We start from the raw sequence: 24,791 nt of genomic DNA, 5'->3' as shown, positions 1-24,791 counted from the left end.
ACTTAATCCTAAAAGGAACTGTAGAGATTATCTAGTTCAATTCCTTTATTTTCTAGATGAAAAAACTACAAAGAGATTACATGATTACAACCAGGTCACATAGTACCAGTGGGTCACCCAAGACTAGGAGATTTATCATCAAGTTAAGGAAGCTCAAGCTTCTACTTCATTCGCATGGACCACTTCCAAGGCCCAAGGACAACTCCTAGCAATGTTTATATTATTACATACTCTTTCAAACTTTTTAGAAATAAATAGCTGAAATCAGTTAAGACCACTTTAATTTCCACTCTAATTTCTCTGTATCATGGATGTGTAGGTACCACTGGAGTAGCAATGAGTATTTTGGGGATCTGACTAAAAGAATATTGGGTAAGGAATGTACCACTTCTAATGTGGATGGATATGAAGCTGCCTTCTTATTTTTTTAATGTTTATTTATTTTTGAGAGAGAGAGAGAGAGAGAGCGCGCGCGCGCACGAGCAGGGAAGGGGCAGAGAGAGACAGAAACACAGAATTCAAAGCAGGACCCAGGCTCTGAGATGTCAGCACAGAGCCCATTGAGGGGTTTCAAAGTCACAAGCTCTGAGATCATGACCTGAGTTGAAGTCAGATGCTTAACCGACTGAGCCAACCAGGTGTGCCTGAAGCTGTCTTCTCTTGTCATAATTAGGTTTATTAGTTAAATAAATGAGCTAAATTTAATTTAAATTATAAATTAAAAGAATATGAAATAAAAGTGATACAAATGAGTGATTAAATCAATAGAAATTACTTGGAAATAAAGAAGGGAATTATAACAAAATTTTTTCCAGTTTTTTTTTTTTTTTTAATTTAGAGACATAGAGAACATGAGCTGGAGAGAAGGTCACAGGGAGAGAGAGAATCTTAAGCAGATTCCACACTGAGCACAGAGCCTGAGGCAAGGCTCAATCCCACGACCCTGGAATCATGACCTGAGCTGAAATCAAGATTCAATCAACTGAGCCATCCAGGCGCCCCCAAATTTTTTCACATTCTACCAAAATTTTCAATAGGTAGGGGTGAAAGGGCATTCCAAATAGAGATAATAGGATGACAACAAAAATGGAAACAAAAATTGTAGATTGTATCAAAGAACAGTAATTCTTTGCTGTATGGCTAGGCTACAGGCTGTGCACTGAAAAGACTTTTTAGAGAAAGAATAGAAGAATAGTCAGCACTAGATGGAACATCAGCATTTGAACTTTGTCATTTCTGGGGCGCCTGGGTGGCTCAGTCGGTTGAGCATCCGACTTCAGCTCAGGTCATGATCTCGCGGTCGGTGAGTTCCAGCCCCGCGTCGGGCTCTGTGCTGACCGCTCAGAGCCTGGAGCCTGTTTCAGATTCTGTGTCTCCCTCTCTCTCTGACCCTCCCCCGTTCATGCTCTGTCTCTCCCTGTCTCAAAAATAAATAAACGTTAAAAAAAAAAAAAAAAGAACTTTGTCATTTCTGTGAGCAGAAAACTACATGGCGTGATAGTGCCTAAGACATATGATTGAGGATGCAGCATGGAAGATGGAATTTGGAAGAAAGAGATTCATGGCAGCAAGAAAAGATAGAAGACCTTTAGAATGGTCCAGACCAGGGCTGATGGAATTTAACCTGTAGTTATGGATGAAAGCAGAAATAAAAGTGTACATTTGTGGTGCACTGTGAGATAGAAACCAATAGAACTTGAACATGAATTGGATATTGGAAATGTGGAAGAGTAAAATGCCAAGAGTTTCCATCTAGAAACAGATTGTCAGGGTAGAGAATAAAAAGTTCAGGCATTCCCTGTGACCCTTTTCTCCTTTACAGTAATATAACAGCAAATTGCATGATTCTTCCCCTATCTTTTCAAAATTCTACTATTCGTTACCTGTCTTCTCTCAAGAAAACATAATATTTGAAGGAAAATGAAGGGCTTCCTAAAACGGATTACATCAGAAAGCTACTGAATAGAACATAATCTCATTTGTTGATTTTCATAGAAATTTTGTGCTCCATCTCATCCTAAACCTCTTGAGCTGCAACTTCAGTCTTTTTTCGATCCTTACACCCTTGTTTTGCAAAGCATTTGTTAAATCACTTGATTGCAAGAACTGATTACAGTGGCACACAGTTGCATGAAACATCTAAAAACTTCCAGAGCCCCCAGTCATACTCGATTTCCCTGAAGTAGGAGACCAAATACTAAGTTAAAACAGCCAAGATAACTCATGGGACAAGGTCACAGGACAAGAGGGATGGCAATATTCAGATGATAATAGCAATGATTTAGATAATGTGCAAATCATACCTGATTCAATCAATTAATTAATCAGTATACTACTAGGCCAGACCTCATAAGGAATACAAGAGAAGTTTGAAAAATACTCGCTACCTTCCCGGAACTTTCTGTTTGCTTTGGAATGAGAAGAGACAGAGTCTTACTGTTTCAGGTAAGCATGTGATTAAATACCACAGTAAGTTGTTCACATTAATCAAATGCAGTTACACATTTTATTTTTTTTTTAATTTTTTTTCAACGTTTTTTATTTATTTTTGGGACAGAGAGAGACAGAGCATGAATGGGGGAGGGGCAGAGAGAGAGGGAGACACAGAGTCGGAAGCAGGCTCCAGGCTCCGAGCCATCAGCCCGGAGCCTGACGCGGGGCTCGAACTCACAGACCGCGAGATCGTGACCTGGCTGAAGTCGGACGCTTAACCGACTGCGCCACCCAGGCGCCCCACAGTTACACATTTTAAAAAGAAATCATGTTCACTGGCTGGAATAAAAGAAAGCTTTATGTAGAAGAAACGACTTCATTCATCCGTAAAAGATTGGTCATTTTAGGATCATCAGAGAAGACAGAGAAGAGAACAAGAGAACGGTGGTGTGGAGGAAAGCTAACTTACAGCATTGGCAGGAGCCTCCTTCATATGTGAAACCGAAAAGATTTGGGTGAAAGAGGGTAAATGTCAAAGAAAAGAAGAACAAGAGATTAACGAGGATGGGAGAACCTTACAGTGGAAAGCTTGTTAGCCACAATTCTATAGGCAAAGGAAGCTACTAAAATGCATGAATAGAGAGTAAGATAATCAAATTGGAACCGTTAGAAAGATGATTGACATTGATAGATGTGTCATGATCACGCGGATACTAGATACTAGAGACATATGAGAGACAGGAAGACCAGTTAGGATGCTACTAAGAGGTAGGATCAACAAAATTATCGTGTTAAATATGAAACGCAAATGAGAAGAAAGCAAAATCAAGTCCTCCAAAAGAGATTCTATAACTTTATGAGCTGTTAGGACTGTTATGAATGTCAGAAAGTAGATGAGAAAAAAACTGTTTTTTAAGGCCAAAGCTTTCTATGCAGCTAAATGTTAAAGAAAAATAGGTTATTTTCATCACCCTTAAAGTACAGTTTGTATCTATTTGGTTTGACCATACCTTCTTGGTTAATCATTCCAAAAAAGAGATACTAAGTGCCAAGATGGAAAGCAAAGTTTCAGGGGGAAAAGAAGGAAAAAAAGTTTCCACGTTTTTTTGGAGGCAGAAAGTGGTTGCCTTTAAGTTAATAAAATGGGACTATGAGGAAAGAAACCATGATAAATTGAAAGCTTCTCTAAAAGAGAATAGAAAGAAAATACTTTCTGAGCACCTGCTTTAGATACTTCATCTCATTTAATCCTTCCTACAACCCAAGAAAGTAGTTTTCCAGACTTATATCAAATATAGGGGAGAGAAGGTTGGAAACTAAACCCAGAAACTGATGTGGCCTTCCTGCTATGGAATACTACCTAATCAGCCTAAACCCTCCTTGAAATGCTCCCAGAAAAGTGTTAGTTTCCCTTCCTGCTAGCAGCCTGCTACTTGTGAACTCTGACCAACATGAGACTTTATGGTATTAATAGGAATTTGGGGAGTGGGGCAGAGCCCTGTGTTCAGGTTCTTAGAGAGGTGCTAAGTCAAACCTTTAACAGGTTAATAGGCAGAAACTGTCCAAAACAGTGATAGTATATGCAACATGTTCCAAAATTTTGTATACCAGAACTTTTCTCTCCTGGGTGCATCTTGTGGGATTAGTATTCCTAATTAGGCTGGACTGTATGATCTGATATTTCTGAAAAAAAAAAAAAAAAAAAAACCTTAAAGGATGGAAAGAGAAAGACTATTGGTACACATTCACTTCATACATCCCACTGAATCTTACTACATAAGAATTCAAATGGCATACATAGGAATCACTGTGGGAGTGGACTTTCAAGCTTGCACAGCCTCAGATTTGGGTGCAGGAAGCCCATTTGGGTTTCTAATAAGCAAACCCTTCCCATGACACCATGACAGAGACTTCGCCAAACACAGCCTCTGGTTCAACATACCACTTCTTGTTTCATATGACTTTATCTTTGACAAAATGTGAAAGGAAGTGGTCAGCATTTGGAAACACGCAAATGAAAACACAACAATGGGTCAAAGAGGACAAGGGCACATAAAATTATAAAAGATCTTCCTTCAATTAGTTGAGCTTCAAACTTTCATGATAAATACGGAACCAAATGGTTTCCTAAAAGAGTGGTATTTAATTATTTTACTTTCACTTTTCTCTTTACATATTTTAATTATAAAATCAACATATGATCTTTTTAAAAGAAATCTATATACAGGTATTATATCATTGTATCCACAGAGCTAGAAAAAAAAATGTCAAAAGCTTTGAAGAGTAAGAAAAGGAGTGCGGATAAAAATGGGAGTATTTTATTTCATTATCCTTCACATTTCTGTACTGAAAAAATATTTTATACCAGGTATGTATTGAGGTTTTTATCTTTAAAGAAAAAGTTACTGAATGTCTTTATTCAAAAAGTATACAATCCTCATCTCATCATGAAGTTATGAATATTCCCTTTTTTCTAACAGAAATGTGATTATTCTTTTTCAAAACTTGATTTTTTTTCACTTAAAACATACCAATTGTTTTTCTATGCCTATGTGCATGAGTACACTCCACTATTCTTATTAGCTGTAAAATGGCAGAATGTAACTATACAATAACTTATTTGACTATTATGTTGTGAATATTTTTGACTATATTTTTGACTATATGTTGTGAATAACTTATTTGACTATTATGTTGTGAACCTATCAGCTGTTTTCAGTGTTACAAACAAGCACTTCAGTGAACATCACTGTTGATGTATCAGGCACTCTTGTGTGTATCTGTGACATAAATTCCTGAACATACAGTTGCTAAGTGAAGGAGCACATAATGGTTTATTAGATAAGCTAAACTCAACGAAGAATGAGCAAAAAAACTTCATTCAGTCCAACATTTGTCTTCTGTCCCTGCCCTGCAAGCAAACTGCTTAATTTTCCAGTCATTTTTACTTTCAGATATTAGAACATCTACGCTAGCCTAAAACCAAAACTTCATGCTCACATCCAATTTAAATCTCCCTTCTCCCAGCTCAGATCGGACCGTGTTTCACTCTTCTCCAATGGGGAGGGAAGCCAGGACTGTTCTTTCAGTATTTCTCCCCTCCTGCTCGAAGCATCTGTGGAAGTTTTCCTTACTTGGCTTGAGTTTTCCTTACTTTCCTGACTCATTTGGTTTCCCAAATAACTAACTTGTGACTTATCAATTACAGTTTGTTTTCTGTTTTCTAAGGGGAGGGAGGAGAACCTGTGTCAGTCTCTTTTCCTATAGCTCTTGCCATTTGGGTGAGACTAAAGTTTAAGAAGCAGTTGGGGTACACACTTTTTGTAATTTTCTCATAGATCATGCAAAATTATCACCTATTATTAGTTTCACTTTGATATATTCTGAGATATATCAAAGAACACTAACTTCTTTCTCCTCACCCAAATATTGAACTTTTGTCATTCTGATGGTGGAAAAATGTGTATCTAATTTTTGCTGCTTTGCATTTCTTTTTTTTTCCCCTACGAAATTTTTTTAACATTTAGGCAGTTTTGAGAGAGAGAGAGAGAGAGAGAGAGAGAGAGAGAAAGAGAGAGAGAGAGAGAGAGAGAGAGAGAGGATGAGTGGGGGAGGGGCAGAGAGAGGGAGACACATAATCCAAGGCAGGCTCCAGGCTCTGAGCTGTCACCACAGAGCCTGATGCAGAGCTCAAACTCACTGACTGGGGGACCATGACCTGAACCAAAGTCAGATGCTTAACCAACTGAGCCACCCAGGTGCCCCTACTTTGCATTTCTGTATCAGACCACACACTTTTCATTTATTTACTGACTATCTATATGTGTTTCCTGGCACCTGTCAGCACAAAGTCTTCTCCAGTTTCTACTGAGTTTTCTTATTCTTGTTGGTTTTTATATCCTATATATATTAAGGAAATTAGTCCTTATGCATCTTCAATACATATTCGAAGTAGACATAGACAAGCTATAGGTAGATAAAGAGAGAGAAGATAGAAATGTATTTTGCTGGTGTTTAGTGTGGCCTTTTACTTTGTTTATGGTATTGTTGGTTTTGTACATATATTTGTAATATTAAAATAATCGAACTTATCAATCTTTCATTCTGGGAACTGGATCATTGTTTAATACTTTGTATTCATTTTCTATTGCTTTTGAATCAGTTTTGGTCATTTTCATTTTTTCTAGAAAATCACTAATTTCTTTCTGATTTCTCCTTAATGTTTGTTCTATGACATCATGTAATAATTTACTTTTCTTTTTGCTTATTATTTTCCCGTTTGTATTTTGATGTTTAGATTTGAGCATTTATTGTTCCCTCTTTCTTTTGCTTGTTTAGGCTGACTCATTTGGTTTCCCAAATAACTAACTTGTGACTTATCAATTACAGTTTGTTTTCTGTTTTCTAATTTATTAATTTATACATACTATAAGGTTCAATCACTTTTTTGGTTTTAGGAAATATCGACTTTTTAATATATTTATTTTTGTTTTATACTGTAACTGTTTAAAAGTTACTGTTAAACAGTTACTGTAACTGTTCCTCCCAGTATCACATTAGCCTATATGGAAATATAATTTAATTTCTAGATAGTCTAAAATTTTAAATTTCCTTTTTCCATAAGAGTTATTTAAGAATGAAGTCAAGGATTGCCACATTACCCAGGTAAAACTGCTACTTAATTGTATTCTATTTGGGTGTCACTCTCTATAATATAACTTGGGCTCAATGTGAATGGTGCCCCCAGAATTGCACGACACAGTGGCCCTGAAATGTTTGTTTTTATCTTAGGTTCTTAATTATGAAAGTCTCTGCTGCTAATTCCTAGTTCAGTTGCATTGTGGTCAGAGAATGTAGTCTGCAGTGTTTCTAATTTTGAATATATTAAGAATTCTTTAGGCTTTTAATGGCAAATTTTTATAAAAGGCTATCTTATGGAATTAGCATATAACTATTAGAATATCCATATTAATCACATCATTCTGAATTTAGAGTTACTTATTTTTCATCTACTTAATCTGTCATAGGCTAAACGATAGGACTTAAAAATCTTTTACTAATATTTAATTGTCAACCACTATTTCTATACAGTATGTTATTTGGTGTACAAAGTTTTTTGATGGCTATATATTTATTGTGGATTTTACCCACCAGCATTGAACAGAAAACTGCCATGCCCCCCAAACATTGTCTAATCTCCTCCCCCTAGTTGTCTAGAATCTATATAATTTAGGTTGAACTGAGTCACCATCCAACTCCATGAATGATGCCTAATTAATCTAAACAGAACTGAGAAAATTTTAAATGTTTATTAATTCATTTTTTAAATAGCAACACAATAAAACTATTATATGTTACTACAATTATCATCTTTTTATGGAAAATAACTATATTTACCAAACTAAAACAAATTTACTGGAGAGGAGAGAAATTGTTTTTCATTTTTGTAAATCTCTTAACATCTTAATAAAAGTTAGTTAAAATCTAATATCTGCTTTGCATTCAATTTATGTTGATTGAATCATAAGCAGAAAATCCAGACATACATAGATATGTAGTTGGAAAAGAGAAGAATATTTTAAATGCTTTTTCAGATAATTATGGATATTCTCTTCTGATTCTTCACTATATCAACAACTGGTAAGTATCTTAAATATTAATTGCAATACAGAATCTAAAACCATATACAGAAACGTTTTGTATTCTTTAAGCATTTTGTTATATTAAAATTTATGGGTCCATTTTGTAATGTGATTGGATCAAGTTATGTGAATCTTCTAAACGCTGACATATTTCATTATATAATGTCAAAAAATCACATTTGGTAGTATCATCATCAACATAATCAGAAAAGTCTTTTAACATCAGGGTGCTATTGAGCTCATGGTGGCAGACACAAGTTTTCCAAAATTCAAATTTTTGCCTCAAAGCTTGAATTTTATCTTTGGCAAAAAAAAAAAAATACTATCAGTGGTTCCCTTGAAGTGACAGATTCAGTTCATTTGTTTTAAATAATAAAATGTCTGTCAAATATTCAAGTCTGAATAACAATAGTTTGTCTGCCACTGCTTCTTTGAAATAAAATGGTGTTACGTGGGAAAATGGCAGCTAATTCAATTGCAACTCAAATAATCTCAGAATGCTTTCCTTGAGACAACCAGAAACACTCATTGTACTTCAAAATATTAAATGAGTGCTTCATGCTTACTTTTAATTTCATCACACAAAATATTAAAAAGACGTACATTTACCTTTTGGGATGAGCACTGGGTGTTGTATGGAAACCAATTTGACAATAAACTTCATATATTTGAAAAAAAAAAAAAAAGTACATATTCTATTCAATCTAGTAGCAGTTTACCAGAATAAAATAGGAGAAAGATGGCAGAAGAACAAAAATAAATAAATAAATAAATAAATAAATAAATAAATAAATAAAGACGTGCATTTGAAGGCCAAGGTTTAATAAAATTAACAGTTTTTACAGCTTTGTCAATGACATTAATAAGTTAAACTGGCATTTTGGCTACAAGTGACTGTCAGGGAAAACTACAAAGATCACCATGCAGTTTGGTACTCTTGTCTTGAATCATGCTGAGGCACCAACACTTTTATCTATCAGCTTTTGAATCACCCTGGCAAATGTCAGTACAGTGAAAAGGGTAACTCATCTTCTGGTTTTATTATAAAAATAGTTTTAACCTTGCAGGTCTCTTGAAAGAGCCTTTGGAACCCCTGGAGATTTGTGGTTTACACTTTGAGAACTCTGATCTAAAAAATTAACCAGTAGGTAACCCTGCCTGCATTTCCACTGTAATTGGTTTAGAGTGGTTGGGATTTTGCAGGGGAGAGGGTGGAATAAGGAGGAGAGGAAAGACTGGATGAGGAATCACATTTCCACAGTTACGATGGACAGCCTTCTTATGACTATGAGGCAAACTTCAGAACAAGCCACAAAAGCAGGGTACACACCAGGGACCTTCACAGAAAAACAAGACTACAGACCCTATGGCATTCACTATTCCACGGAATTTTTGGTTACATGTGTTAAAAACTAGACAACAGACCCAAATAGTCACTTATGCCAAGCTCCATCATGAAACCAAGATTTTAACTTAATTCTAGTTTCAGCTCTCCCAGAAATGGAATCTTAAACCAGTCAATCAGGAATCACCTCATCTACACTAGTTACGTAATCAGCCAGAGAGACCCCAGCCATCTTCCAAAGGAAAGTAACCTTGAAATAACCAATCCACTTTTTTTTTTTTACCTAGTATAACTTCCTTGTCCTCTCTATGTCCAGCTTAGAAAAGTCTTTCGTTTTGTACAGCTCCTCAGAGCTTCTTTTATCTCTAGATTAGATTCTGCTTGATTCACAAGTTGTTGAATAAAACTAGTAAGATCTTTAAAATTTACTCAGTTAAGTTTTGTTTTTGTTTTTGTTTTTGTTTTACATAAAAGCCAAATAGTCCCTTCATTTTCAAGCCAGTTTGACTTCATCTCTGTTCCATGGACTAAAGATATGATAGTGAATGATACAGACAAAAATCCCTGTTCTGATGGAAACTAATCTGAGACTCTCTTGTTAAAGATACTTTATCTCATTTACCTTAATTTTTTTAAACAAATATGCTTTGTTCTTATTCTTGATATTTTACTTATATTTTCTGATTTCAATACTTTATTTCTATCTTTTACAAAGTTGCTTCTGGCCTCCTTTGTCTTTTTAAAGAAAATTTTAAATGATATACTTAAACCATATTTCTTGAAATATCCACTTTAGAATATATTTTCTGACTCCCTGCTAAAAAAGTACAGTTACATTTTCTTCTACCTCACACTTTTTTCTCCCATCTCCCATTATTTTGCTTTTGAGATTATTATTTTTACATTGTCTACATTTATAACACTTATCTGTTGCCCTATCATCACAATGTCCATAATTGTTGAGCCCTAATATAAATTCTAATACAAGCATATTAATATTCACTGCAGTCTCGTAACACTCATGTACCTACTTCTGAAACCATTATTATGACCCCCTGATTTTCATCAGGTAATTTTTTTCCTCAAGGCTGAATGTTGCTCTATTTTTTATACATTTGACAATATCTGTCTTTAATATTTTATCTTTAATAGAATTTTAAAAATCATTGAGTCACATTTTTCCTCTTAGATATCACATGTTGCCATATGATACTCTATCATTGAAAGTCACTGCATCTGATGTAGTCTAAGTGGGTTAACATTTTTCTTTTGCCCTAAGCATAATTTCTAGATCCTGAAATTCATTATCTGCTCTAGGATATAGCTTGATATTGGTCCTACTCTACTATCTTTTCCGTAGCATACCCTGTGCCCTTCAACCTGCAGGTTCTTTTATCTCAAGACAGATTTCTTCTGTCCTGTCTTTGAGTGCCATTTACCTGATTCATCTACCCTGTTCTCTTCAATAGCACTGACTAGAAGCTAGTGGGTAACAATAGGAATGTTTCCTTTTGTCTGGAATTAAGACCAAGACCCCAAGCTGAGAATAAAAGATGCTGTACATCCACATTCTAAGTTCTAATAACCAATAGCAGGTGGTACATCTCCCTGCAGAGCTTTTCGAGAGAACTTTTAGCAGGACCAGCTCTCCGAGCATCACCTAGTCAATTTAAAAGCCAGACTAGAGAGAGAAGACATTACTATTAGGAGAGTCTAGTGTTCAGAAAAAAACACTATCTCTACTTCTGTTCCTCCTCATGGGTCAGGAAAGAGGGACACTTTGCTTACCAGAAGCTTTTAAATCTCCTGAGTGGGATGGAGCTGCATTTCCAGGACATCTAGCAGGGTACATATTTCTAATAAGATATTAATTGCAATCCAAGTTCCTGAGTTACATAGGTATAGCCTACTATATAGATATGGCACATATATAAAACAGCTTGATTCTATTCCTTTATTTTTTTCCAGTTTTTAAAAATTATACTCTATGGTATTTGTTGTTATTGTCTACCCAGTATCTAAACTTCCTTCCTAACTTAGGGGAGAACTCCATGTGTGATTTGGCAGGAAGCAAGTTCCCATCCACTCACTATGGCATCTAAGGGGAAGCAGATGGGTCAGCTCCCCACTCCTGCACCCAGGGCACAAGCAGGTGGCCCAAGCTAGCCAGCTGGCTCTCTGCCCAGGACTTTGAATCTGGAGCAAGCGAGGCAAAGAAAAGGGAATGGCTAGAATAATTTGTGGTGGCATTGTCCGTCAGCATGGAGTCCAATACGAATCTCAAGCAGGACTGCCTTTTTTATTATTAAAAAGAAACAAACAAACAAACAAACTAGAGTCAATTTCTATTAATTGCAGTCAAGACCCTGACTGCTCCACATAATTAGGATGGCTAACGCGCTTTTATTTTTATTTTTTTTTTAATTTTTTTTTAACGTTTATTTATTTTTGAGACAAGAGAGACACAGCATGAATGGGGGAGGGTCAGAGAGAGAGGGAGACACAGAATCTGAAACAGGCTCCAGGCTCTGAGCTGTCAGCACAGAGCCTGACGCGGGGCTCGAACTCACATACCGCGAGATCGTGACCTGAGCCGAAGTCGGACGCTTAACCGACTGAGCCACCCAGGCGCCCCAAACGCGCTTTTAATATACAGTTATCAGGTTAACTAAACAGTATATATTATATTAAGATCAAAATACAATTAACAAAAAGCTGTAAACCATTTCGCATACCTTGCTTTTTTTTTTCTCATACACTCCTCTTTTCTTGGCATCTCCCCAAAAGAAGAAACATTTTTGTTCTTATAACTGCTGCCAGGTAAACTGGGGAGATCCCAGTCCTGGGGCCTGACCCACGCTGTCCCAAAGGTACCACCAAAGGTTCTCGGCCTCAGCACGAAAAAGAAATCAAGGACAGACACACACAACATAGCCCACAAGCAACATAAGCAGGAAATTTTGTTACAGTGAAAATACACTCTAACGATTGGGAGTGGGAGGCTGGGAGAGCACCTGTGATGAGTCCTCAGGGTTCAGGTTTCTATCTTTTATTGACAATTGTTAACTAAGGGGTAGAATATTCATTACTTGGGGCAGGGATTTCTTGGAAGCAGGGTTTCCAGCCTTTTCTTCTTTATGTGGTCAGAGGTTTCCTGTCATGGCACCCACCATCTTGGGCTTGTCTGGTTTGAGCCAACTTCTTGTGGTGTGCTGCCAGGACAGGTTTCTGACTTCTGCAGTAGCTGGCCACGACCTCCTCTATGCTGGCCTCCAGGCATGCTCTTAGAACCTAACTAACTGCCTTCTCTAACTTAACTAATGGATGGATGGTAGAAACCAAAATAGCATAAGTCCTTCTTCTGAACAATTTAAATTGGGTAATGTATAAATGAGATTATGTGTTCCCAAATTAGATTTTCCTAGATTTGTTTTATTAATAACTTTTGACTTAGCACCTGAGTAGAGTTGGTTCCAGAATTCAAATAGAGAAGATAGGTGAAATGATTATATGGATATACCCTTCATACTGCTACGACCCATTCCGTCAAATCTCTTCACATACCATTTTTCCTCCAAACATAAGTCAGTGAAATCTATTGCCATTGTATCTTTTTTGAAGGGAAAAAGTCTTTGCCAGCTCCTCATGTTCTTACTCTCAAAAGTTCTGCCGCATTATTATGGGGATATTAAATGCCAAGCTCTTGTTTGAAAATACAGGTGACTTTCAATAAAGCAACTGAACTGCAGAGCAATTGATTCTCTGCCTTCAATGAGATTTAGCCACTTTTGCTTCATTAAAAGTCTGTTATTAAGCCATCTCCCTTTCTGAAGTATTTCTTGGTGCTATTTTCTTTTAATGATTCCCATTCTCATTTTATAACACCTACTTGAATCCTGTTACCTTGACAACAAGATAACATAGTTCAGGCAGACTAAAGACAGCAGAGTTGAATCCAGTCTTTTTCAAATTTTTTCATCATTTAAGGGATCATATATGGAGGATTTGTGGTATAGTGATAAAACAATATTTGCCTACAGCTTTAAGAAGACTTAAAACGATTGCTTCACTGACATTTTTCAGAAACATCAAAGTATTTTTTTAACAATATGTAGAGGGTTAATGTGTGTCAGATAGTGTTATAAATCTATAAAATCAAAATCTAAATGTCCCTAGCCTTCTGAGTTATGTACTCTTATTATCCTCATTTTACAGATGAGGAAACTAAGGCATAGAACATTTAACTTGCTCAAGGTCACAGGGCTAGTAAAGGTCAAAGGCTGTTACAACTCCCATTTCAACTCCTAGTAGCTTGGGTCCTCTGTTACTGAGTTACATGGTGTTTGCATATGAATGAAGATTATTTAATGTTGAACTTGAAATTTGAATCAAATTTAATGTTTGGTGGCAAAAAGTAAAAAATACTGCTCCCACATCACAAAGAGAATTGTCACACCTTAGGCAAGGCAAACACCCTCACCTGTGTTATTCACTCCCAACTGGTTTGGTCTTCATGCTTCACTCAATGTTAAAGGAAGCAAAACAGGAGAAGGAAAATAGCTAACATTTCTTGAAAGAAATATGTTCTTGCGGCCCTTTATACACGTGGTCTCATGTAGTACCTATAACAGGATAGGCGTTTTTTAATCTCTGTTTGATGATTAGGAACCAAGGCCCAGAGAAGTTAAGCAACCTAAAACCATTCAGAAAGCAAATACAACCTTGGTTCTTTCTGCCTTATGTGGCCACAGTTTCTACCAAATTGGGTACTACTGAAAACGCTAAAGCCCAAACCGAAGTGGGGACTCTCACCTGGCCCATATAATTAGCTCCCTCTGAAAAAAAATATCATTTCCTTTACTCTTTGGTTCAGACGTTGTATTAAGTCTTTAGTCTGTTGCCATCATTGGAGGAAAAAAGTTTTCCTCAACTCTTTCAGGATCCCAGACTGGGTCTGAAAATTAAAGTGACAAAGACCAAAAGGAGGAATAATATACAAAGTTATTTAATACAAGTTTCACCTGACACAGAAGTCTTCCTAAGGAAATAAAGACTGTGGGAATAGTTAAATCTGAGTATCTTCATGGTTGGTTTAATAAAGAGTCATGAAGAAATATGATAGATCAAGGAGTGTGAGGTAAGTGTAGTTAATTGGGGGAAACTGAGCAAGGCTTGTTTGTTAGGATGCTTCTCTGTATCCTCTTGTCTTTAGAGATAAGGATGCTCCTTGCTTCCAGTATAGGGAGGGTACCTGTCATGGGAGAGTTTTATGACCAATTGTGACCTTCCTGCTTCTGCTGTTTTCTCAAACTCCTTCAGCTTAAAATATTCAATATGTCAGAGTGCCCTATTTTGAGGTAGCACGTTCTGAAGTCCATCACCATCTCACTATGGACCAGGCAATATACTCACACTCTGGAATCTATTTGATTCCAAAGGTTGTATTGGGGTTTTTTGTTTGTTTGTTTCTAAAATATCTTTAATGTTAATAGTATTTGCATTATTTCATCACTATTAGAATCTACAAAGGTGAATTTGAGGTTTAAGAAAATAAAACCCATTATGGTCCTTAAAACACATTTTAAACTTATTTCCAAAACAGCTCTACCAAATTACATTGCCACCACAAATTTATTAATGTAATATATTACATCTTTATTGCATCTTTGCAGAACTGGGCATTTTACAATTTTAAAAATGTTTCACTAATACAGCAAAATAAAAGCATCATAGAATCATTTTTTATTCATTAATGTCCATTCTCAGCAACTTCAACCTAGAAAGGAGATACCTCCATTTTAGACAAATACATAAAATAATAAAGTATTTCCTTAATAAGATAGTAGTTTCTAGCAGAAATTTCTCACAAATCCCTACTAAAATATCTATAATACAGAGACAAAAATGAAAACTCACAACTGATCTCAGATTTTCTGGGAGCACAGTTGGTGGCCAAGCCTACATTCCTAACCCTCCATTATTATTTCATTCCTAGCTTTGACTTTTATTTGTCAAAGGGACCTTGAGAAAGTTACCAGCCTCCTTCTGCCTTAGTGGTCCCATCTATACAGTGGGAAAGAAAGTGAACCTATTTCAGAGCTTGTTGTGAGAACTGAATAAGTTTGTATACACAGAGCTCTTAAAAGGATGCCTGGCAAAGAGTAAATTCTCAATACATCTTTAGCTAGCATCAGCTTCAATTATTGTAGTTTATCCAGTGTTTCTGACAGTGCATGATAAGTATCACTGCAGATATACAAGATTAGAGTTGATACTCAGATTATTGTAGGAGGTACTCAGAGGTATCATTAAATGGCATGAATCACATGTAATGAGAAAATGGTGCTCTCCTTTTCCAAGTCTCACTTAATCTTTTTGATTAAAACAAGATTAAAGTTTCATTTTTGATGCCAAGCATGTCTTTATCATCTCTGTAACAACTGAAAACCTCCTTTACTACTTAAGATAGCAGTTTTCAGACTGGCAGGGAATAATATGCAGATAGAATTTAATAACAAGTTCATGTTAAGCATATTTGCCTTCATAAATATCTTCCATTTATATTGCTTTGCTAATGTTTTTATTTAAATAACAAAGCCTTTTTATAAAATAACTAAAAAAGGATGAATATTTTTAAAGAAAATATTAAGGGGCCCCTGGGTGGCTCAGTCAGTTAAGCGTCCGACTTCAGCCCGGGTCACGATCTCACGGTCCGTGAGTTCGAGCCCCGCGTCAGGCTCTGGGCTGATGGCTCAGAGCCTGGAGCCTGCTTCCGATTCTGTGTCTCCCTCTCTCTCTGCCCCTCCCCCGTTCATGCTCTGTCTTTCTCTGTCTCAAAAATAAATAAACATTAAAAAAATTAATAAAAAAAAGAAAATATTAAGCAGATAACAGATGATAAGCAGATGTGACAAAAAAAGCAGATGTACCAATATGTACATGAAAGATTTAGTTTGGAAAAGACTATAATCCTAATACTGTAAACCAGAAGTCAGTGAACTCGTTCTGTAAACAGCCAAGTAGTTAGTATTTTAGGCTTTGCAGAACATACACTCTCTGTCACAAACAAGTCAACTCTGCAATAGATTACATGTAAATAATTGAACACGGCTGTGCTCCAATAGAACTTCTACCTATAAAAATGGCTGGCAGCTGGGTTTGGCCTATAAGCCATAGTTTGCTGAACCCTGCTCTAAGCTAAGAGACATAGTAGTATCCGGAAAGAAGTATTTGATTATAGTCAAAATATTATTTACAAGATTTCACTACTGAAACAGAAAAATAATAAAATAGTTCATTTGAGGTTGGGAGAATTTTAAAATAGTGATTCCCTATTAATTTCTTAAAAGACTATGGCAGAGAGAACTCGAATAGCCAAAGTAATGTTGAAAAAGAATATCAAAGCTGGAGGCATCACAATTCCAGACTTCGAGTTATATTACAAAGCAGTAGTCATCAAAACAGTATGGTACTGGCACAAAAATAGACCTATAGATCAATAGAACAGAACAGAAAATCCAGAAAAAACACACAATTGTATGGTCAATTAATCTTTGACAAACCAGGAAAGATGATCCAGTGGGTAAAACACTGTCTCTTCAACAAATGGTTTTGGGAAAACTGGACAGCAATATGCAAAAGAATGAAACTGGAACACTTTCTTATACCATACACAAAAATAAATTCAAAATGGATTAAATTCCTAAATGTGAGACAAGAAACCATCAAGATCCTAGAAGAGCACAGGCAGTAATTTCTTTGACATTGGCTATCGCAACTTTTTTCTAGATAGGTCCCTGAGGCAAAAAACAAAAGCAAAAATAAACTATTGGGACTACATCAAAATAAAAAGCTTCTGCACAGTGAAGGAAATAATCAACAAAACAAAAAGGCAATCTATGGAATGGAAGAAGATACTTGCAAATGACATATTCAATAAAGGGTTAGTGTCCAAAATATATAATAAACTTACACAATTCAATATCCCCAAAACAAAGAATCTAATTAAAAATGGGCAGAAGACCTGAACAGACATTTCTTCAAAGAAAACATACACATGGCCAACAGACACATGAAAAGATGCTCATCGTCACTCAGCATTAAGGAAATACAAATCAAAACCACAATGAGATATCACCTGACACCTGTCAGAATGGCCAAAAATCAACAACACAAGAAACAACAGGTGTGGGCAAGAATGTGCAGAAAAGGGAACTCTCTTGCACTGCTGATGGGAATACAAACTGGTATAGCCACTCTGGAAAACAGTATGGAGTTTCCTCAAGTAGTTAAAAATAAAACTGCCCTATAACCTAGCAGTCGTACTACTGGGTATTCACCCAAAGAATACAAAAACACTAATCCAAAGGGATACATGCAGCCCTCTATTTATAGCAGTATTATTTATAATAGACAAGATATGGAAGGAGCCCAAGTGTCTATTGATTGATGAGTGTATACAAAAGATATGGTGTGTATAAAAGATATGTGTGTATTCACACACACACACACATATATGGAATGGATTATTATATAAGAATGAAATCTTGCCATTTGCAACATAGATGGAGTTAGAGAGTATGATGCTAAGTGAAATAAGTCAGACAGAGAAAGACAAATACCATATGATTTCACTTATATGTGGAATTTAAGAAACAAAACAAACAAGCAAAGGGGAGAGAGACAGAGAGAGACAAACCAAGAAACATACTCTTAAGTATAAGAGAACAAACTGATGGTTACCAGAGGGGATGGGTGAAATAGGTGAAGGCGATTAAGGAGTGCACTTGTCATGATGAGCACTGGGTGATTAAAATAAAAATGTACATAAATGAATATATATAGAAAATATATTTTTTTAAACTGAGGCAGAGATTTTAGATTAAAAAACAGCTTCACAAACTTTAAGAGGAAGGAGGATGGATAAACAGGACCCAAGCATCTGTTTCTAATTCATATTTTAAAAATATATGTATAATAAACATGTGAGATGATAGATGTGATGATTAACTAGATGGGGGGAATCTTTTCACAATTTATATGAAATCATCATAATGTACATGTTTAACATGTTATTTACAATTATACCTCAATATAGCTGGAAAAAAACCCACAGTGTAATTTTTAGTTTCTTAAAAGTGCATACTAAAGTCACCCAGCTAAATTATCTCTCTTGTGATATTACTGCGTATGTATATGCGTATTTTTAAAGACCCAGCAATAGTTTTGCCTTCAATGATAAAAGATAACCTAAAAATGGTTTCATAGATGTTTAACTTTGTGCAACTTCACCTTCACTATAAATGACATAACTACATTTATTTATAAGATTTTAAAATGAAAATGTTTAATTACAAAAATAAAGAATGCATGTGTAGCATTCACCAGGCATCAGGCACTATTCTAGCAGTTTACCTGTCTTAACTCACTCCCCCTAAAAATTCTCCAAGACTGGTAGTACCATATCTCCACTTACAGCTAAGGAAAGGGAGGCATATACAATACCTCCTCAGAGGCAAAGCTGGGATTGGAGTGTAACAGGTAGGCTGAGAGCCCATGTCCTTACTCTGCTGCTACTGCTGCCACTTGGCTCAGGACACAGTGGTTGCTTGTGTTTTCCTGAAATCTCTAGCTCAGTGGAAAATCTGCTCAGGATGGCAGGGATTTTCCTCTGCTGCACATGAGAGAAGCTCAAGGTCTCGATCAAGAAGGAATACTCTTTGAGCAGGAATCAAAGCAACTGAGAACGACTGCAGGTCACAGCTCATGAAAACTTGGTGGGCCTGAAGTAACTAGCTTCACAGTAAAGTTCTAACATCCCTATCCTCAGACAGCCTCACCCAAGGAGAATCTGGCAAGCTGTTGTACAGCTTGTACAAAGGCAGAAGCCCGGTGGAGGTTTCATGTTAAGTGTTTGTTAGGCTGGAAGGACATCTTATTCCAATTAAATTAAATGTTGATTTTAAAATTTAGAATAATACTTTCCTTCCAAGCTCAGCCACTTTTTTTTTTAATCTGGCTACAAATCGGTCTTACTGTTATATTATCAACATCAGTGATAGTTGACCTTCATGAATTTTGATGTTTTTATGCTTATGTTTTTTAGACACACTTTAAGAACGTGTGAAAGTTATTTTGGATGCCTCCATACATGTCCCATGTGGACCTAAGCATGGAGGACAACAATACCTGATAGTGATTATGGAAGTCAGAAATGACAGAATCATAGCCTAAAACAATCAGCATGAAGAAAGGCATGCCCTACACACTTCCTTGACTCCCACTATGGCAAGTATGACATGAGGTGACAACAGTGCAACTACAGAAACAGCTTCCAAGAGTATAATTACAAATTATTCTGAAAATCTAAAATATACTTTCATTTAAAATTAAAACTTCAGGGGTGCCGGGGTGGCTCAGTCGGTTGAGCGTCCGATTTCAGCTCAGGTCATGATCTCACAGTCTGTGAGTTCGAGCCCCGCGTCAGGCTCTGTGCTGACAGCTCAGAGCCTGGAGCCTGCTTTGGATTCTGTGTGTGTCTCTCTCTCTGACCCTCCCCCGTTCATGCTCTGTCTCTCTCTGTCTCAAAATAAACATTAAAAAATGTTTTTCTTAATTAAAAAAAAAATAAAAAAATAAAATTAAAACTTCAGGGCGTCTGGGTGGCTCAGTCAGTTAAGCATCCAACTTTGGCTCAGGTCATGACCTCACAGCTCATGAGTTGGAGCCCCAGGTCAGGCTCTGTGCTGCCAGCTCTGAACCTGGAACCTGCTTCAGATTCTGTGTCTCCCTCTCTCTCTGCCCTTCTCCACTCGTGCTTTGTCTCTCTCTGTCCCTCAAAAATAAACAGTAAAAATATTTAAAACAATTTAAAATTAAAACTTCAATGGTTTTTGCAATTTGAAATGAACAAAGTGATATCAAGTAACCAATCTGGGCCCAATGAAGTTTTCTTGTTTTGTATGTTTCAGTTTGATTTTAGCAATCATGTGCATAGTGAAGAAAACTGAGGAAATTTGGGGCTATTAACCCACCACCCACTGATTGCTGTCTAATTGTGCCTAAAGCAGCTGCCAGAGTGGCATCTGGACACCTTCTGCAAGCACCGAGAGGGGCTTCAACTGTCTTGCTCTTCCACACCCTTCCCTCTCTGCTTTCTGACTCCCCTGTTAAACGATTCCTCTTCTTCCCACAAACAGTGTTCTTCTTTTCAAAGTTTATTTATTTATTTGGAGAGACAGAAAGAATGCAAGCAGGTGGGGCAGAGAGAGGGAGAGAGAGAGAGGATCCCAAGCAGCCTCTGCACTGTCAGCACAGAGCCCAATGCGGGGCTGGAACTCACAAACCATGGGATCATGACCTGAGCTGAAACCAAGGGTCGAATGTTTAAATGACTGAGCCACCCGGGCAACCATAGTGTTCTTTCTTTTTCTCTCTCTCCACACCCTCAGAACCTTTATATTTCCATAGCACTGGATACAGTTCTCTTTCGTGGGACATTTACGAGACAGCCAGAAGAAGAAAAATTAGGAATTTCTATCCCATTGCCAAATCCCTCTCCTTTTTCTCACCTATTCACAAAGTTAACCCTGTTGCCAGAGCTTCTCTGTTATCCTCTTAATGAATGGAGCTTTAGAAAACAAGGAAAACTTATCTAATGAGTATGAAAGATAAAAAGTCTTTAAAACTGACATTTTTTATAACTACATTTTCCCAGAAACTATTTAAGAAAGCTTCCAGAGGGGCGCCTGGGTGGCGCAGTCGGTTAAGCGTCCGACTTCAGCCAGGTCACGATCTCGCGGTCCGTGAGTTCGAGCCCCGAGTCGGGCTCTGGGCTGATGGCTCGGAGCCTGGAGCCTGTTTCCGATTCTGTGTCTCCCTCTCTCTCTGCCCCTCCCCCGTTCATGCTCTGTCTCTCTCTGTCCCAAAAATAAATAAACGTTGAAAAAAAAATTAAAAAAAAAAAAAGAAAGCTTCCAGATATATTCAAATTAACATTATTAAATTAAAAGAAATAGGTGGGGGCGCCTGGGTGGCGCAGTCGGTTAAGCGTCCGACTTCAGCCAGGTCACGATCTCGCGGTCCGTGAGTTCGAGCCCCGTGTCAGGCTCTGGGCTGATGGCTGGGAGCCTGGAGCCTGTTTCCGATTCTGTGTCTCCCTCTCTCTCTGCCCCTCCCCCGTTCATGCTCTGTCTCTCTCTGTCCGAAAAATAAATAAACGTTGAAAAAAAAATTTAAAAGAAATAGGTGGCATTTTAGGACTGAGGATAATAATAAGCAGGAAAAAAAGATTAAAATGAAGTGACTTCACACGTAAACAGATCTTCTGAGGCTCCATTTTTTACAGATGGGTCACAAATTCAGATTCGTGAAGTCAGTTAAAAGAGAGAACACAATTTGCTACATTATTTGTGGTAAACACAAGAAGAAATTACAACAGCTTCTCAGGAAAAGCCCAAGTATTTCTAGAGACCGTGGATAGAAAGCAATGTCCCCAGCATTGTTACAGGAAACACAGTAAAAGGTGTCGTAATATACATCCAATCCTATTCCCCAAATCAAAAGTCATAACAAGCTATTCAACAAAGAAGTTCAAAAGTACATGTTGAGCAAAATAAGGGGATTCAAGTGGAGAAACACACCAAAAAAAGGTAGAAATTACATAGGAGCTACTGTTTAGAAACACTGTAACTATCTTTGTAAATGCTTCTTATAATGAACTCTTCTTATACTGGCAGAAATTAGCTTTACCTGGACTCAGAGGACCTTTGTGTTATCCCTGCCCTGGCAAGAAAAGATAGATCCTAAATGCAGGATCCTTGACCATCTACTCTCCAAAGTGTATCTTCTGCACACAAAACACTTTGGAGAGATGATGTTTCACTATTCACTGTGGGTTCAGCCTCAGATCCCTATATGCTTTCCTATCCAGTGCATCAGGCTAACCATCTATGAGCCCACCCACTTAAAAATGTGAATAACAAAAGGATACTTGCTTTCTAAATTGATTTCTTCTAATGTATCAATATGTTATCACTTAGCAGATATGAAAGTAGAGTGTCACCATTGTAATAAATCTGTTTTATTCATTATACCTTTAAAGTAGCCTTTATAAATATCAGACACATCACAGCACTAAAAATTAATCACCACTATGAACAAGCACTGAGCCAATTAAACACAGAATCACAATTTGCTTTGATAAAGAAAAAATCCCAACTAAGAACAGGATCCTAGTACTAGAGCCATAATGAGGTAACTCAGGTTGAGGACAAAGCCTCATTAAACCTCCTGGAATTCTGCTATTTGTAATGACAGTGACAACAATTCCCTTCCAGTATGACATATTAACAAGTGCTTACCACAAAAAGTTTGTACACTAATAAAATTATATTTGGATATTTAAATACTACTTGAAGATAAATAATGTGCTCACTCTTTCTGTCTCTCTCTGTCTCTCTCTGTCTCTCTCTGTCTCTCTCTCTCTCTCTCTCTCACACACACACACACACACACACACACACACACACACACGCAGAGCAATGTGTGTGATACAGAGTGTGAGAGTATTCTCCAAGTCAAGATTGCTCTAGCAAAGCTTACAACAAAGCCAGTTTCTAGACAAAGTGTGACTTTGATACATACCAAAGAAGTTGGGTCCAAAATTAGCGAAACAATGTCATAACATATGTAAGTCAAATCATTATGCTCTACACTTTAAACTTATACAGGGCTCTATGTCAATTATACCTCAATAAAACTGGGGCAGGGGGAATAGTGAAAGGAATAAATACAAAACGGCAGGTAAAAAAATCAGTATGCAACAAGATAAGCTGAATATATGGAGTGTCCTAGTTCAGGCATGAAAATAAGCACATTAAATGCATTTCATCAACTTTACCTCAAATTCATTCTACCATTCAATCTATAGCATAAGATCAGGCCAGAATGCATAAGGAGTAAGTGAAAAAAAATTCTTTTGTAATTCTGTACATAACTCCAATCCCTGGTATTTTCTTTTAGGATACAAAAGTATCTGGAAAAGAGACAGATTCTCTCCGCTGCTTTTAGTGTCATGAAGTTTGACTGAAATTAGATGATTCCTTTTTTCAGTTTCTTTAGAGTTTTGTTAATTAGTGCTGAGCATTAACAGACCGTACAGATAAGCTGACAAATGACCAAAAACATGTTAATAGAGAATTGTTCAAAATTCCCTTGCCACCAGTCAGAAATAATTGGTACCTTCCTTCAAGCTTTCCTAGGAGAATGACAAATCAAGAGGAAATGCCTTTATTTCAAAGGATTTTTATCAGTTCTGGATCATAAAGCATGCCAATTTCTTTCCCCTTTTTTATTATAAAGGAAATATAACAACAGCATTTTTAAAGGAATACTGATCAAAGTTAAGGAGTTTAACATCTGTCAAAGTACAAATCCCCCAGCATCTAGAGAATCTGAGGACACAAAGCTGTTGTGTCTTGTCCTGGATCCTTCACAGAAATTACATTATTTAAGTAAACAACACTTTTTGGTAGGAAGATGCAGATGTACTCCACATTGATAAATGAAACAGAATAATCTACTGTCACTGTTTCCTTAAGTACTGGAATGGAGACAAAGAGAAAAGATAGACTTATTTTAAAAGCAATTAAAATGAAGAAATAACCTACCTCTGGTTGTTGTCCAAGATAAAGACATAATAAGCTTGCACGAAACTCAGACAAGACTACCCAAAACAGAGGGCGGGGTTGGCAAAATCTGGCGATTCTGTGTGTTAACAACAGGAGAAACAAAACTTTTAGGATGGGCAACAACTAAAACTTTACTTTTCCCAAGTGGTTTTAAACTATTCTTCTATGCACAACATAATATTACCAGACGTGTTTGCCATTACCTTATTATGTATAATATAAAGTGAAATTTTTACTATACTTTGTGCTGTACAGATTTAATCTTGTGAGGTATGAGTCTAAGGCATCTGTGATCCACCTTTAAGTGAGATTCTCCATATGCTCTATTAAAATGCATATGCTGCTTGGAGAATTAAATTATCTCCTGATGCAGATATGGATATTTGAAAATAAGGCTCCATTCCCACTTTATATGTGTGATTTTTTAAATGAAAATCACTGTATTTTGTAGCTTACTGGAAGTTGAAATGTTTGAAATGGTTCCATTTGAACTTCCAATGGGGTACAAAATATGGTTACTTTTAATATTAAAAATCACAAAATTAGTAGAAAAAGTAAAAATGGGGGCTTATTTCTGAACATACCTATCTAATTCAAGAGATAGTTGGGTCTATTTGAGCATAATTGTGTCTCCTTTATGGACAGGAAATTATTGGAAACTGAAAGTTAGCTACTGTTGTT

At 36.7% G+C, this 24,791-nt stretch overlaps 1 long non-coding RNA gene across 1 annotated transcript in view; it reads right to left on the bottom strand.

Annotated features, from left to right (window-relative positions):
- The window catches only part of LOC123379150, a 228,536-nt gene that overhangs the window by 196,353 nt on the left and 7,392 nt on the right, over positions 1 to 24,791 (bottom strand). The window contains exon 3 of the long non-coding RNA XR_006583206.1: positions 24,090 to 24,186. This is a non-coding gene — a long non-coding RNA (uncharacterized LOC123379150). The remainder of the gene's footprint in view (positions 1 to 24,089; positions 24,187 to 24,791) is intronic.

This window comes from Felis catus, chromosome C1, assembly GCF_018350175.1.
Source record: "Felis catus isolate Fca126 chromosome C1, F.catus_Fca126_mat1.0, whole genome shotgun sequence".
In the NCBI taxonomy this organism is placed as follows: Eukaryota; Metazoa; Chordata; class Mammalia; order Carnivora; family Felidae; genus Felis; species Felis catus.
Note: the sequence above shows the minus strand (reverse complement) of the source record. Positions and strands in the feature narration are given on the sequence as shown.